General features: G+C 36.3%; 1 pseudogene; it reads right to left on the bottom strand.

Moving 5' to 3' along the window:
- Positions 1-1,466: 1,466 nt before the first annotated feature.
- LOC131805216 (5S ribosomal RNA) lies at positions 1,467-1,585 on the bottom strand (annotated as a pseudogene).
- Between the last annotated feature and the right edge of the window lie 15,539 nt (positions 1,586-17,124).

Genomic DNA, 17,124 nt, shown 5'->3' with positions numbered 1-17,124 from the left:
TTTACCTTCAGCCATACTAATCTCCTGATATTATGTTTGAAACTGCTCCAGATCTTTTAAGAGATTTGGTAAATATATCCCAGAAGAATTAAAACATTCTTTGGTAATTGTACTTGCCATACTAGAAGGGCCATTGGAGGACTCTTTTGGAATTGGGTTTATTGGATTTTTACTCAATGGGGTATTTTTCCTGAGGACAGAGGCAAAGGTTGCCCCCGTACGAATATCTTTTAGACGTTCTGAACTTTGTTTATCAATGTCTACTCTCTTTTGTTTTTCTTCTTGTTTTTTGCGAAGGAATCCTATTCTGATTGGACAATCTGGGGAATTTGCCATATGTCCTTCGGTTTTGCAATTAATGCATTTAATTGGTAATCGCTGTGGTCCAATCATATGTTCACTTTCAATGTTATTTTCATTGTCATTAGAGACAATGATACATTTGTCGCGATCATGAGATTCCCCACATCTTTCACAGTGATATGGCATGCCACAATTACTTGCAACATGCCAATAGCCCTGACAGTTACGACATTGAGGAATATCTTTCGCCTGATATTTTTTGTATACCACATCACAATTTATGATTTTTCTTATTTTATATAATTTCTGGATATCTGTTGATCTACTAAATCTAATTATCCATTTGTTGGGAGAAATATTTTTAATATATAGAATGTCAATGGGAAATTCTAAATTCAAGAGAAATTCTTTACTCTTCTGAGAGTCCTTCAACTACAACAGAATAAGGTAATAACTCCTTAAATTGATATTTTTCCCTCGCAGGAGGGATTTTACATTTTCAAAATTATCGAGACCCTGTATTCTAACAGAAAATGCCGTTTTTCTTATAATCTTAATAGAAAAATTATGTTTTCCTATACTTAGATCTAATATATTGGCTTATTCCCTGAAACCTGTATTATAAACCATTATAGCCGGGAGTTTCTTACCCTTAATCGGGCCTCTTTTGTTGGGTGTTTCTGTCCTTGGCTTTCTTGTTGATGATGATATTGCTGCTGTTGATGTTTCAGTTTCTGATGTTGTAGCTGCTGTTGTTTTTGCTGGCGATGTTGTTGCTGCTAATGTTGTTGATGTTGTTACTGCTGTAGCTTGTAGTTTTTTGAGGGTCCATTCATGAATGATGATTTTTCTCCCCCCAGGCAGCTTCGGCGTCTTGCCTGCCTTTACTGGATTACGACCTGTATCCAGTACTAACCGCTAAGTACTAACCGCACCTGACGCTGCTTAATTTCGGTGATCGGACGAGATGTTGTTACTGCTGTAGCTTATTTTTTTTTTTTTTTTTGAGGGTACATTCATGAATGATGATTTTTCTCCCCCAGGCAGCTTTGGCGTCTTGCCTGCCTTTATTGGATTACGGCCTGTATCCAGCTCTTTATTTGGTTCATCAATACATTGTATTCATTAACTATTCAAAGTAAAAATATAAAGAAGTTGGACAATGCCAACAACACGCGGTGTTCCCAAGCGGTCCCCCATCTAAGTACTAACCGCGCCCGACACTGCTTAATTTCGTTGATCGGACGAGAACCGATGTACTCAGCGTGGTATGGTCGTTGGCAATGAAGCATAGTTTATTTGGTTCACATGCCTAACAGTAGTTTTAATATAACCATTTATTTAATTCATTTCCTTGGTTTACATAAATACTTAATGGCTAAAGTATGTGATAGTAATATATTCCATTTACTCTAAGTATAGTATAAGTTAATAATCTGTGTTTGTTTTGCCCAAATAAATTAAAAAAGGGGCTAGTGTTTATAAATTTATATTATCTTACAACTAAAATACTTAATATCTAAACTTAAAACTAACTATATACAATATTTACATAATTACTGATCCATTATATATACTGGATTTAGTGCAGGGTCATGTTGATTATACTTTCTGTGGTAATAAATAAGTTTATTATTGGCAAAAAAAAGGCCTTCCTCTTGTAACTTCAATAGAGCCACTGGTGGTAAGTGTTTTCGTCTTAGCAAAACATCTATATTTTCGTTGCGTTACCCACTTTTACTGCTGGTGTATACCTTCTTAGTCCAGGAAAGCTTGCCCTATGTTTTCCATGTAACACGATGGATACACATTTTTGAACATTTAATTTAAGTCCCCATTTGTTAAAATAGGAACATAATTTGTTCATGTAAATATTTAATTTTCGCTCTAACGTGTGTCCATAACGCCCTCGCAATGCCAATAACGCATCATCAGCGTAGGTCAACAGCAGAGCTCCTTCAGGTGGCGAAGGGATGTCACTGATGAAAATGTTGTACAGGACCGGTCCAAGCAGTGATTCTTGTGGAACACCTGCTTGAACCAATCGTTGTACAGACACACAACTTTAACCCCATACGTCCTTTCCCTCAGAAAATCATTCAACATATTTACATATTACACCATTCTGCCACACGGTGTCAAAAGCCTTGGCAAAATCGAGACCTACAGCCATTGTGCTCATTTTTCTCCTGTACTGCTAAAGCATGTGTAGTAGAATGATTTGGTCTGAAGCCAAATTGGAACTTTTTTAAGATATTTCTGTCTTCAATTATAGTTTTAATTTTTTCCAAAAGAAAATATTCAAACAATTTACTAAATGGAGACAGGAGAGAAATGGGTCTATAATTACCGCACAGTTTTTTGTCTGGCAAAATCGAGACCTAGCCATTGTGCTAATTTTTCTCCTGTACTGCTAAAGCATGTGTAGTAGAATGATTTGGTCTGAAGCCAAATTGGAACTTTTTTAAGATATTTCTGTCTTCAATTATAGTTTTAATTTTTTCCAAAAGAAAATATTCAATCAATTTACTAAATGGAGACAGGAGAGAAATGAGTCTATAATTACTGCACAGTTTTTTGTCTGAATTTGGTTTCTGAATCGGAATAACCAAAGCATTTTTCCACTCTTTTGGAAAATAACCGATATTTAGGCTGTGGTTAAATAAGATTGTGATGAATACTTGCATGGCATTTCCCGCTCTTTTCAGTGCCACATCTGGAATCTCGTCGATTAAACAAGACTTTCTTGGGGGTCTTTTCATTGTTGCTGTCCCGACTTTTGAGGGATCAACAAAACCACCTTCATGCCAGCAGGCTGCATTGCTAACTGCTGACCCATCAGCCGCGAAATCATTGCCAAATTCCACCAAAGTCGTCGCATCTTCATCCCCTTCAACTGCCTCATTTATGAGACTGGAAAAGGAGTCAGGAGATGTATCATCTTCAATATGGTGTGCATTTTGGAAATGATGAGCAATTAATTCGGCTTTAGCAGTATCATTCGTTATCTGCTCACCACTGGCATCAATAAGAGCTTCTATTGGTTCCCTAACAGCAATACCAGCAGCCCTTTTAACCTTACCATATGTGGCCGAATTTACCCTCATATTTTCTAACGTATTTTTATACCCTCCACCAAAAAAGTATGGAGGGTATATTAAGTTCGTCATTCCGTTTGTAACAAGTAAAAAGCTGTAATACCCTCCACCATTTGGAACGTATTAGAAAATTTTCAAAAAATAAAATCCATTAAAAATTCTTTTAAAATCTTTAAAATATGTAATATAGGAAGGTGCCGATATATGGGGGGATATACGATATTGTGGACCTATAAAGACAAATCTATGTCTGCGCGTAAAGTACTCACAAGGAACTCTTTGTGTGGATTTTCAAATAATTCCATTGGAAAAAGTGGCTAAAATCATCAAATTCCGAATATAGGGGAGTACCGCTATATGAGGGATATACGATATTGTGGACCTATATAGACAATTCCGTTTCAGGGGTAAAGTGCTCACAAAGAACTCCGTGTGTGGATTTTCAGACAATACGATTGGAAAATGTGGCTTAAATCATCAAAATACCGAATATCGGGGGTACCGTTATATGAGGGCTATACGATATCGTGGACCTATATAGATAATTCTCTGGCGAAGTATAAAGTACCAACTAGGAACTCCTTGTGTGGATTTTCAGACAATTCCGATGAAAAATGTGGGTAAAATCATCAAAATACCGAATATCGGTGGTATCGTTATATGGGGGATATACGATATCGTGGACCTGTATAGACAATTCTCTCTCAGGGGGTAAGGCACTCACAAGGAACTATTTGTGTGGATTTTAAGACAATTACATTGAAAACTGTGGCTAACATCATCAAAATACCGAATATACGATATCGTGGACCTATATAGACAATTCCTTTTGAGGGGGTAAAGTACCCACAAGGAACTCCTTGTGTGGATTTTCAGACAATTCCGTTGAAAAATGTGGGTAAAATCATCAAAATACCGAATATCGGGGGTACCGTTATATGGGGGATGTACGATATCGTAGACCTATCTAGACAATTCTCTACCAGGGGGTAAAGTACTCGCAAGGAACTACTTGTGTGGATTTTAAGACAATTCCATTGAAAAATGTGGCTAACATCATCAAAATACCGAATATCGGGGGGTAAAGTTATATGGGGGATATCGTAGACCTATATAAATAATTCTTTTTGAGGGGTAAAGTTCTCACAAGGGACTCCTTTTGTGGAATTTCAGACAATTCCATTGAAAAATGTGGCTAAAATCATCAAAATGCCGAATACTGGGGGGTACCGTTATATGGAGGCTATACGATATTGTGGACCTATATAGATAATTCTCTGCCGAGGTGTAAAGTACCCACAAGGGACTCCTTTTGTGGAATTTCAGACAATTCCATTGAAAAATGTGGCTAAAATCATCAAAATGCCGAATACTGGGGGGTACCGTTATATGGAGGCTATACGATATTGTGGACCTATATAGATAATTCTCTGCCGAGGTGTAAAGTACCCACAAGGAACTACTTGTGTGGATTTTCAGACAATTCAATTGAAAAATGTGGCTAACATCATCAAAATTCCGAATATCGGGGGTACCGTTATATGGGGGCTATACGATATCGTGGACCGATATAGCCTATCTTCGAACTTGACCTGCCCGCAGACAAAAGATAGATCTGTGCAAAATTTTGGCTTCCTGTCTTAATTCGTTTAGACTGTGGCGTGATTACAACAGCCGGACAGACGGACGGAGAGAGCTAAATCGTCTTAGAATTTTACGATGATCAAGAATATATATACTTTGTTGGGTCTAAAATGATTATTTCGATAAGTTACAAACGGAATGACGAACTTAATATACCCTCCATACTTTTTTGGTGGAGGGTATAACAAAGCATATATATTCTTGATCAGCGTAAAATTCTAAGACGATTTATCCCTGTCCGTCCGTCTGTTGTAATCACGCTACAGTCTAAACGAATTAAGATAGGAAGCTAAAATTTTGCACAGATCTCTCTTTTGTCTGCAGGCAGGTCAAGTACGAAGATAGGCTATATCGGTCCACGATATCGTATAGCCCCCATATAACGGTACCCCAGATATTCGGTATTTTGATGATGTTAGCCACACTTTTCAATGGAATTGTCTTAAAATTCACACAAGTAGTTCCTTGAGAGTACTTCGCCCCCTGGGAGAGAATTGTTTATACAGGTCCACGATATCGTATATCCCCCATATAACGGTACCCCCGATATTCGGTATTTTTATGATTTTACCCACATTTTTCATCGGAATTGTCTAAAAATCCACACAAGGAGTTCCTTGTGGGTACTTTATACTTCGCCAGAGAATCTATATCTATAAAAGAGGAAAATGTTTGTATGTTTGTTTGTAATTTATGGACTCGAAAACCGCTGAATAGATTTTCCTGAAAATTTCAATATATACTGCAACATCGCCTGAAAGTAACATAGGCTATATACATTTTATACCCTCCACCATACTATGGAGGGTATATTAATTTTGTCATTCCGTTTGTAACTCCTCGAAATACTCACGTCAGACCCAACAAAGTATATATATTCTTGATCAGCGTAAAATTCTAAGACGATTTAGCCATGTCCGTCTGTCTGTCTGTGTGTCTGTCTGTCTGTCTGTCTGTCCGTCTGTCTGTCTGTCTGTCTGTCTGTTGTAATCACGCTATCTTTCGAACAAATTGAGATAGAAGGCTAAAATTTTGCACACATGTATATTTTGCCAGTAGGCAGGTTAAGTTCGTAAATGGGTCATGTAGGTCCAAGTTTTCATATAGCCCCCATATAACGGTACCTCTCGATATTCGGTATTTTGATGATTTTAGCGACATTATTCACCGGAACCGTTCCAAATTTGGTATTTGAAGTTCGTAATAGATACTGCAGCAGAAAACAGAAAATGGGCCATGTAGGTCCACGTCTTCGTATAGCCCCCATATACCGTACCCCCCGATATTCGGTATTTTGATGATTTTAGCGACATTATTTAACGGAACCGTTCCAAATTTGGTATTTGAAGTTCGTAATAGATACTGCAGCAGAAAACAAAAATGGACCGTGTAGGTCCACGTCTTCGTATAGGCCCTATATACCGTACCCCCCGATATTCGGTATTTTGATGATTTTAGCGACATTATTTACCGGGATTGTTTTAAATTTCGCATTTGAAGTTCGTAATGGATACTTCAGCCCATGCCAGAAAATTGTCTGTGCAGGTCCACGTCTTGGTATAGCCCCCATATAACGGTACCCCCTATATTCGGTATTTTGATGATTTTAGCTATATTATAAACAAATTTTTCTTCATGTTTCGCATTTAAATGTTGTAATAACTTATGACAAAAGTTGCCTATGCAGGTATACGTCGTCGTATAGACATTCGGTATTTTTAAGATATTAACAGAATTTTTAAAGGATTTTTTTTTATTTTATTTATTTATTTTATTTTTTTAGGAAATTGCCAAATTTGTACCAAATGGTGGAGGGTATTAAAAGTTCGGCCCGGCCGAACTTACAGCTTTTTTACTTGTTTGAATTTCCACTTGGAACTGGAGATACAGCATCAGAAGCGGAGGTAGCTCCCAAAAATTTAGAATTTATATGCACATATCTATTGATTGGTTGAAGATACAGTCTCAAAATTTGGAATACGTAACGGAATTTGGAACAAAAATAAGTTTGCCAAATTATATTGTAATCGGTTCAGATTTGGATATAGCTCCCATATATATTTACGACCGATTTCGTTCATTTGATGCCTCAAACACAATATGAATGTTCGATTCCAATGAAATTTGGAATGTGTGACGGGATTTAATCCGAAGATAAATTTGTCAAATTATATTGAAATCGGTTCAGATTTGGATATAGCTCCCATATATATTTTCGGCCGATTTCAAGCATTTGATGCACCAAACACGCTATGTATCCCCAATTTCAATGAAATTTGAAACGTGTGATAGATTTTATCTAAAAAATTGATTTCCCAAATTATATTGAAATCGGTTCAGATTTGGATATAGCTCCCACATACATTTTCGTCCGATTTCATGTATTTGGTGGACCAAACACGACATGTATTTCCAATTGTAATAAAATTTAAAATAAGTAACGGAATTGGGAGCCAAAATGAATTTGTCAAATTAAATTGAAATCGGTTCAGATTTGGATATAGCTCCCATATATATTTTCGACCGATTTCATGTATTTGATGCACCAAACACGCCATGTATCTCTAATTTCAATGAAATTTGGAATGTGTAGCGGAAATTAAAACAAATATACATTTGTCAAATTATATTAAAATCGGTTCAGATTTGGATATAGCTCTCATATATATTTTCGACCGATTTCATGTATTTTATGCACCATACACGATATGTATGTTCGATTCCAAAGAAATTTGGAATATGTAACGGGATTTTGATTAGAAAATAAATTAGTCAAATTATATTAAAATCGGTTCAGATTTGGATATAGCTCCCATATATTTTTTCCGCCGATTTCACATATTTGATGCACAAAACACGATACGTATTTCCGATTCCAACGAAATTCGGCATGAGTGGCTAAATTTGGTACAAAAATAAATTTGACAAATTATATTCAAATACGCTCAGATGTGATTATAGCTCCCATATATATACTCAGCCGATTTCACATATTTGATGCACCCAAAGCGAGAGAGACAAAATCTGGCACCAGCAAAAATTGCCAAATTATATTGAAATCAGTTGAGGTTTGGATATAGCTAACATATATATTTCGGCCGATTTCATACATATTATGCACCAAACACGATATATATGACCGATTCCAATGAAATTCAGAATGTGTGGCGGAATTTGGTTATAATAATAAATGTGATAAATTAATTGGAAATTAGTTAAGATTTGGATATAGCTCCCATATATATATATTCTCGGCCGATTTCATATATTTGACGCACCAATTTCAATGAAATATGAAAGGTGTGGCGGAGTTTGGTGTGAAAGTAATTTTTTTAAAATTATGTTTAAATCGGATCAGATTGGGATATGATTTTAATAAGAACCATTGACCCACAACGCCTTAGGCTAACACTACAAAACAACACAACAATTTATTTGAAATACGCTTATTACGGCGAAATATGTTGCTATCTCGAATTCACTAATAGCAATAGAAATGCCACTCTACTTAAAAAAATTGCAGTTTCCTGCACGCTTGGTATTTGCTATGAAATAAATAAATCCAAAGGACAAACTCTTCGTGTATGCATGTCATGCTTTTGAAATGATTTTGTTTATTAACGAATTAAATTAGTGCAATATTTTTTTTTTTTTTAATTTTTATACCCTCCACCAAAAAAGGTATGGAGGGTATATTAAGTTCGTCATTCCGTTTGTAACTCATCGAAATAATAATTTTAGACCCAACAAAGTATATATATTCTTGATCAGCGTAAAATTCTAAGACGATTTAGCCCTGTCCGTCCGTCTGTCCGTCTGTTGTAATCACGCTACAGTCTAAACGAATTACGATAGGAAGCTAAATCTTTGCACAGATCTCTCTTTTGTCTGCAGGCAGGTCAAGTTCGAAGATGGGCTATATCGGTCCACGATATCGTATAGACCCATATAACGGTATCCCCGATATTCGGTATTTTGATGATGTTAGCCACATTTTTCAATGGAATTGTCTGAAAATCCACACAAGTAGTTCCTTGTGGGTACTTTATACCTCGGCAGAGAATTATCTATATAGGTCCACAATATCGTATAGCCTCCATACAACGGTACCCCCCGGTATTCGGCATTTTGATGATTTTAGCCATATTTCTCAATGGAATTGTCTTAAAATCCACACAAGTAGTTCCTTGCGAGTAATTTACCCCCTGAGAGAGAATTTTCTATACAGGTCCACGATATCGTACATCAACCATATAACGGTACCCCCCGATATTCGGTATTTTGATGATTTTACCCACATTTTTCAACGGAATTGTCTGAAAATCCACACAAGGTGTACCTTGTGGGTACTTTATACGTCGGCAGCAAATTAGCTATATAGGTCCACAATATCGTATAGCCCCCATATAACGGTACCCCCCGATATTCGGTATTTTGATGATTTTACCCACATTTTTCAATGGAATTGTCTGAAAATCCACACAAGTAGTTCCTTGTGGGTACTTTATACCTCGGCAGAGAATTATCTATATAGGTCCACAATATCGTATAGCCTCCATATAACGGTACCCCACGGTATTCGGCATTTTGATGATTTTACCCACATTTTTCTATGGAATTGTCTGAAAATCCACACAAGTAGTTCCTTGTGGGTACTTTATACCTCGGCAGAGAATTGTTCATACAGGTCCACGATATCGTATAGCCCCCATGTAACGGTACCCCCGATATTCGGTATTTTGATGATGTTAACCACATTTTTCAATGGAATTGTCTGAAAATCCACACAAGTAGTTCCTTGTGGGTACTTTATACCTCGGCAGAGAATTATCTATATAGGTCCACAATATCGTATAGCCTCCATATAACGGTACCCCCGGTATTCGGCATTTTGATGATTTTACCCACATTTTTCTATGGAATTGTCTGAAATTCCACAAAAGGAGTCCCTTGTGGGCATTTTACCTCCTCAAAAAGAATTGTCTATATAGGTCCACGATATCGTATATCCCCCATATAACGGTACCCCCCGATATTCGGTATTTGATGATTTTACCCACATTTTTCAACGGAATTGTCTAACAATCCACACAAGGAGTTCCTTGTGGGTACTCTATACCTCGGCAAAGAATCATCTATTTAGGTCCACAATATCGTATAGCCCCCATATAACGGTACTCCCCTATATTCGGTATTTTGATGATTTTAGCCACTTTTTCCAATGAAAATATCTGAAAATCCAAGGAAAATCCAAAACAAGGAGTTTGTTGTGACTACTTTACAAGCAGACATAGATTTGTCTTTATATGTCCACAATATCGTATATCCCCCATATACCGGCACCTTCCTATATTATATATTTTAAAGATTTTAAAAGAATTTTTATTGGATTTAATTTTTTTGAAAATTTTCTAATTCGTTCCAAATGGTGGAGGGCATTTAAAGTTCGGCCCGGCCGAACTTATTGCTTTTTTATACCCTCCACCATACTATGGAGGGTATATTAATTTTGTCATTCCGTTTGTAACTCCTCGAAATATTCATGTCAGACCCAACAAAGTATATATATTCTTGATCAGCGTAAAATTCTAAGACGATTCAGCCATGTCCGTCTGTCTGTCTGTGTGTCTGTCTGTCTGTCTGTCTGTCCGTCTGTCTGTCTGTCTGTTGTAATCACGCTATCTTTCGAACAAATTGTGATAGAAGGCTAAAATTTTGCACACATGTATTTTTTCCCAGTAGGCAGGTTAAGTTCGTAAATGGGCCATGTAGGTCCAAGTTATCATATAGCCCCCATATAACAGTACCCCCCGATATTCGGTTTTTTGATGATTTTAGCGACATTGTTTACCGGAATCGTTTCAAATTTGGTATTTGAAGTTCGTAATGGATACTTCATCCAAAGTCAAAGAATGAGCCATGTAGGTCCACGTCTTCATATAGCCCCCATATAACGGTACCCCCCGATATTCGGTATTTTAATGATTTTAGCGACATTATTTACAGGGATTGTTTCAAATTTTGTATATGAAGTTCGTAATGGATACTTCAGCCCATGCCAGAAAATTGTCTGTGCAGGTCCACGTCTTCGTATAGCCCCCATATAACGGTACCCCCCATATTCGGTATTTTGACGATTTTAGCTACATTATAAACAGATTTTTCTTCAAGTTTCGCATTTAAATATTGTAATAATTTATGACAGAAGTTGCCTATGCAGGCCCACGTCGTCGTATAAGCATTCGGTATTTTTAAGATTTTAACAGAATTTTTAACGGGTTTTATTTTTTGGAAATTGCCAAATTTGTACCAAATGGTGGAAGGTATTAAAAGTTCGGCCCGGCCGAACTTACAGCTTTTTTACTTGTTATACCCTCCACCATACTATGGAGGGTATATTAATTTTGTCATTCCGTTTGTAACTCCTCGAAATACTCACGTCAGACCCAACAAAGTATATATATTCTTGATCAGCGTAAAATTCTAAGACGATTTAGCCATGTCCGTCTGTCTGTCTGTGTGTCTGTCTGTCTGTCTGTCTGTCCGTCTGTCTGTCTGTCTGTCTGTTGTAATCACGCTATCTTTCGAACAAATTGAGATAGAAGGCTAAAATTTTGCACACATGTATATTTTGCCAGTAGGCAGGTTAAGTTCGTAAATGGGTCATGTAGGTCCAAGTTTTCATATAGCCCCCATATAACGGTACCTCTCGATATTCGGTATTTTGATGATTTTAGCGACATTATTCACCGGAACCGTTCCAAATTTGGTATTTGAAGTTCGTAATAGATACTGCAGCAGAAAACAGAAAATGGGCCATGTAGGTCCACGTCTTCGTATAGCCCCCATATACCGTACCCCCCGATATTCGGTATTTTGATGATTTTAGCGACATTATTTAACGGAACCGTTCCAAATTTGGTATTTGAAGTTCGTAATAGATACTGCAGCAGAAAACAAAAAATGGACCATGTAGGTCCACGTCTTCGTATAGGCCCTATATACCGTACCCCCCGATATTCGGTATTTTGATGATTTTAGCGACATTATTTACCGGGATTGTTTTAAATTTCGCATTTGAAGTTCGTAATGGATACTTCAGCCCATGCCAGAAAATTGTCTGTGCAGGTCCACGTCTTGGTATAGCCCCCATATAACGGTACCCCCTATATTCGGTATTTTGATGATTTTAGCTATATTATAAACAAATTTTTCTTCATGTTTCGCATTTAAATGTTGTAATAACTTATGACAAAAGTTGCCTATGCAGGTATACGTCGTCGTATAGACATTCGGTATTTTTAAGATATTAACAGAATTTTTAAAGGATTTTTTTTTATTTTATTTATTTATTTTATTTTTTTAGGAAATTGCCAAATTTGTACCAAATGGTGGAGGGTATTAAAAGTTCGGCCCGGCCGAACTTACAGCTTTTTTACTTGTTACTTGTTAAATTTGTTTTTCTTTATCCAACATATATTCGTAAATAACATTTTGAATGCATATAAAATCAAAAGGGGTAGCGAAGCGCACCGGGTTCAGCTAGTTATCTATATAGGTCCACGATATCGTATAGCCCTCATATAACGGTACCCCCGATATTCGGTATTTTGATGAAAGTATATATATTCTTGATCAGCGTAAAATTCTAAGACGATTTAGCCCTGTCGGTCCGTCTGTTGTAATCACGCTACAGTCTAAACAAATTAAGATAGGAAGCTAACATTTTGCACAGATCTCTCTTTTGTCTGCCGGCAGGTCAAGTTCGAAGATAGGCTATATCGGTCCACGATATCGTATAGCCCCCAAATAATGGTACCCCCGATATTCGGTATTTTGATGATGTTAGCCACATTTTTCAATGGAATTGTCTGAAAATCCACACAAGGAGTTCCTTGTGAGTACTTTATACCTCGGCAGAGAATCTATATCTATAAAAGAGGAAAATGTTTGTTTGTTTGTAATTTATGGACTCGAAAACCGCTGAATAGATTTTCCTGAAAATTTCCATATATACTGCAACATCGCCTGAAAGTAACATAGGCTATATACATTTTTGAACTTCCACTTGGAACTGGAGATATAGCATCAGAAGCGGAGGTACCTCCCAAAAATTTAGATTTTATATGCACATATCTATTGATTGGTTGAAGATACAGTCTCCAAATTTGGAATACGTAACGGAATTTGGAACAAAAATAAGTTTGCCAAATTATATTGTAATCGGTTCAGATTTGGATATAGCTCCCATATATATTTTCGACCGATTTCGGTTATTTGATGCCTCAAACACAATATGAATGTTCAATTCCAATGAAATTTGGAATGTGTGACGGGATTTAATCCAAAAATAAATGAGTCAAATTATATTGAAATCGGTTCAGATTTGGATATAGCTCCCATATATATTTTCGACCGATTTCATGTATTTGATGCACCAAACACGCCATGTATCTCAAATTTCAATGAAATTTGGAATGTGTAGCGGAAATTAAAACATATATACATTTGTCAAATTATATTAAAATCGGTTCAGATTTGGATATAGCTCTCATATATATTTTCGACCGAATTTTTGTATTTTATGCACCATACACGATATGTATGTTCGATTCCAAAGAAATGTAGAATATGTAACGGGATTTTGATTAGAAAATAAATTAGTCAAATTATATTAAAATCGGTTCAGATTTGGATATAGCTCCCATATATATTTTCCGCCGATTTCACATATTTGATGCACAAAACACGATACGTATTTCCGATTCCAACGAAATTCGGCATGAGTGGCTAAATGTGGTACAAAAATAAATTTGACAAATTATATTCAAATACGCTCAGATGTGATTATAGCTCCCATATATATACTCAGCCGATTTCACATATTTGATGCACCCAAAGCGAGAGAGACAAAATCTGGCACCAGCAAAAATTGCCAAATTATATTGAAATCAGTTGAGGTTTGGATATAGCTAACATATATATTTCGGCCGATTTCATACATATTATGCACCAAACACGATATATATGACCGATTCCAATGAAATTCAGAATGTGTGGTGGAATTTGGTGATAATAATAAATGTGATAAATTATTTGGAAATTAGTTAAGATTTGGATATAGCTCCCATATATATATTCTCGGCCGATTTCATGTATTTGACGCACCAATTTCAATGAATTATGAAAGGTGTGGCGGAGTTTGGTGTAAAAGTAATTTATTTAAAATTATATTTAAATCGGATCAGATTGGGATATGATTTTAATAAGAACCATTGACCCACAACGCCTTAGGCTAACACTAAAAAACAACACAACAATTTATTTGAAATACGCTTATTACGGCGAAGTATGTTGCTATCTCGAATTCACTAATTGCAATAGAAAAACCACTCTACTTAAAAAAATTGCAGTTTCCTGCACGCTTGGTATTTGCTATGAAATAAATAAATCCAAAGGACAAACTCTTCGTGTATGCATGTCATGCTTTTGTAATGATTTTGTTTATTAACGCATTAAATTAGTGCAATATTTTTTTTTTAAATTGTTTTTTCTTTATCCAACATATATTCGTAAATAAAATTTTGAATGCATATAAAATCAAAAGGGGTAGCGAAGCGCACCGGGTTCAGCTAGTTATCTATATAGGTCCACAATATCGTATAGCCTTCATATAACGGTACCCCCTAGTATTCGGCATTTTGATGATTTTAGCCACATTTTTCAATGGAATTGTCTGAACTTCAACAAAAGGAGTCCCTTGTGAGCATTTTACCCCCTCAAAAAGAATTGTTAATATAGGTCCACGATATCGTACATACCCCATATAACTGTACCCCCCGTTATTCGGTATTTTGATGATGTTAGCCACATTTTTCAACGGAATTGTCTTAAAATCCACACAAGTAGTTCCTTGCGAGTACTTTACCCCCTGAGTATTCCCCGTATTGTATATCCCCCATATAACTGTACCCCCGATATTCGGTATTTTGATGAATTTACCCACATTTTTCAACGGAATTATCTGAAAATCCACACAAGGAGTTCCTTGTGGGTACTTTATACCTCGGCAGAGAATTATCTATGTAGGTCCACAATATCGTATAGCCCCCATATAACGGTACCCCCACGGTATTCGGTATTTTGATGATTTCAGCAACATTTTTCAATGGAATTGTCTGAAATTCCACAAAAGGGCCTTTTACCCCTTTAAAAGGAATTGTCTATATAGGTCCACGGTATCGTATATCCCCCATATAACTTACTGCTTTTTAATTGTTATAGTTATAATATATCTTTCTCTCAGCAGCTTGTAGGTTGTGAAGGGGCTTATTAAATTCTACAGCTTTATGGTCAGACTCAAAATCATAGGTAGGAAGCAAATTTTGGTTTTCAGAGATAATACCAGGTGTTGCAATAAAATAATCAATGTATGAATCATTTATTAAATTCGGCCATGTGGGACCCTCAGTCGGACATACTGTTAAAATTGGGCTATTAAGTATGTAGTCAACTACATGACACAAGACCACGTCTACTATTGATTAGTGTCTTCTCTCTATAGACACTATAAAATTGACATTGAGAAAAGGCTAAGCATGGCAGTAGGTTTACCTTCAGCCATACTAATCTCCTGATATTGTGTTTGAAACTGCTCCAGATCTCTTAAGAGATTTGGTAAATTTTTCTAATTTTTTCTTTGGTAATTGTACTTGCCATACTAGAAGGGCCATTGGAGGACTCTTTTGGAATTGGGTTTATAGGATTTTTACTCAATGGGGTATTTTTCCTGAGGACAGAGGCAAAGGTTGCCCCCGTACGCATCTCTTTTAGACGTTCTGATCTTTGTTTATCAATGTCTTTTTTTGCGAAGGAATCCTATTTTGATTGGACAATTTGGGAATTTGCCATATGTCCTTCGGTTTTGCAATTAATGCATTTAATTGGTAATCGCTGTGGTCCAATCATATGTTCACTTTCAATGTTATTTTCATTGTCATTAGAGACAATGATACATTTGTTCCCCACATTTATCCCCACATCTTTCACAGTGATATGGCATGCCACAATTACTTGCAACATGCCAATAGCCCTGGCAGTTACGACATTGAGGAATATCTTTCGCCTGATATTTTTTGTATACCACATCACAATTTATGATTTTTCTTATTTTATATAATTTCTGGATATCTGTTGATCTACTAAATCTAATTATCCATTTGTTGGGAGAAATATATTTAATATATAGAATGTCAATGGGAAATTCTAAATTCAAGAGAAATTCTTTACTCTTCTGAGAGTCCTTTAACTACAACAGAATAAGGTAATAACTCCTTAGGAGTGTGTGTCTTATATTGATATTTTCTCCCTCGCAGGAGGGATTTTACATTTTCAAAATTATCAAGACCCTGTATTCTAACAGAAAATGTCGTTTTACTTATAATCTTAATAGAAAAATTATTTTTTTCTATACTTAGATCTAATATATTGGCTTATTCCCTGAAACCTGTATTATAAACCATTATAGCCGGGAGTTTCTTACCCTTAATCGGGCTTCTTTTATTGAGTGTTTCTGTCCTTGGCTTTCTTGTTTATGATGATATTGCTGCTGTTGATGTTTCAGTTGCTGATGTTGTAGCTGCTGTTGTTTTTGCTGGCGATGTTGTTGCTGCTAATGTTGTTGATGTTGTAACTGCTGTAGCTGTAGCTTGTTGTTTTTTGAGGGTCCATTCATGAACGATGATTTTTCTCCCCCCAGGCAGCTTCGGCGTCTTCCCTGCCTTTACTGGATTACGACCTGTATCCAGTACTAACCGCTAAGTACTAACTGCGCCAGACGCTGCTTAATTTCGGTGATCGGACGAGATGTTGTTACTGCTGTAGCTTGTTGTTTTTTTTGAGGGTCCATTCATGAATGATGATTTTTCTCCCCCAGGCAGCTTTGGCGTCTTGCCTGCCTTGATTGGATTACGGCCTGTATCCAGCTCTTTATTTGGTTCATCTTCAATACTATTTAAATGAAAATCAATACATTATATTCATTAACTATTCAAAGTAAAAATATAAAGAAGTTGGACAT

This window comes from Musca domestica, unplaced genomic scaffold, assembly GCF_030504385.1.
Source record: "Musca domestica strain aabys unplaced genomic scaffold, Musca_domestica.polishedcontigs.V.1.1 5, whole genome shotgun sequence".
NCBI classification, from domain to species: Eukaryota; Metazoa; Arthropoda; class Insecta; order Diptera; family Muscidae; genus Musca; species Musca domestica.
Note: the sequence above shows the minus strand (reverse complement) of the source record. Positions and strands in the feature narration are given on the sequence as shown.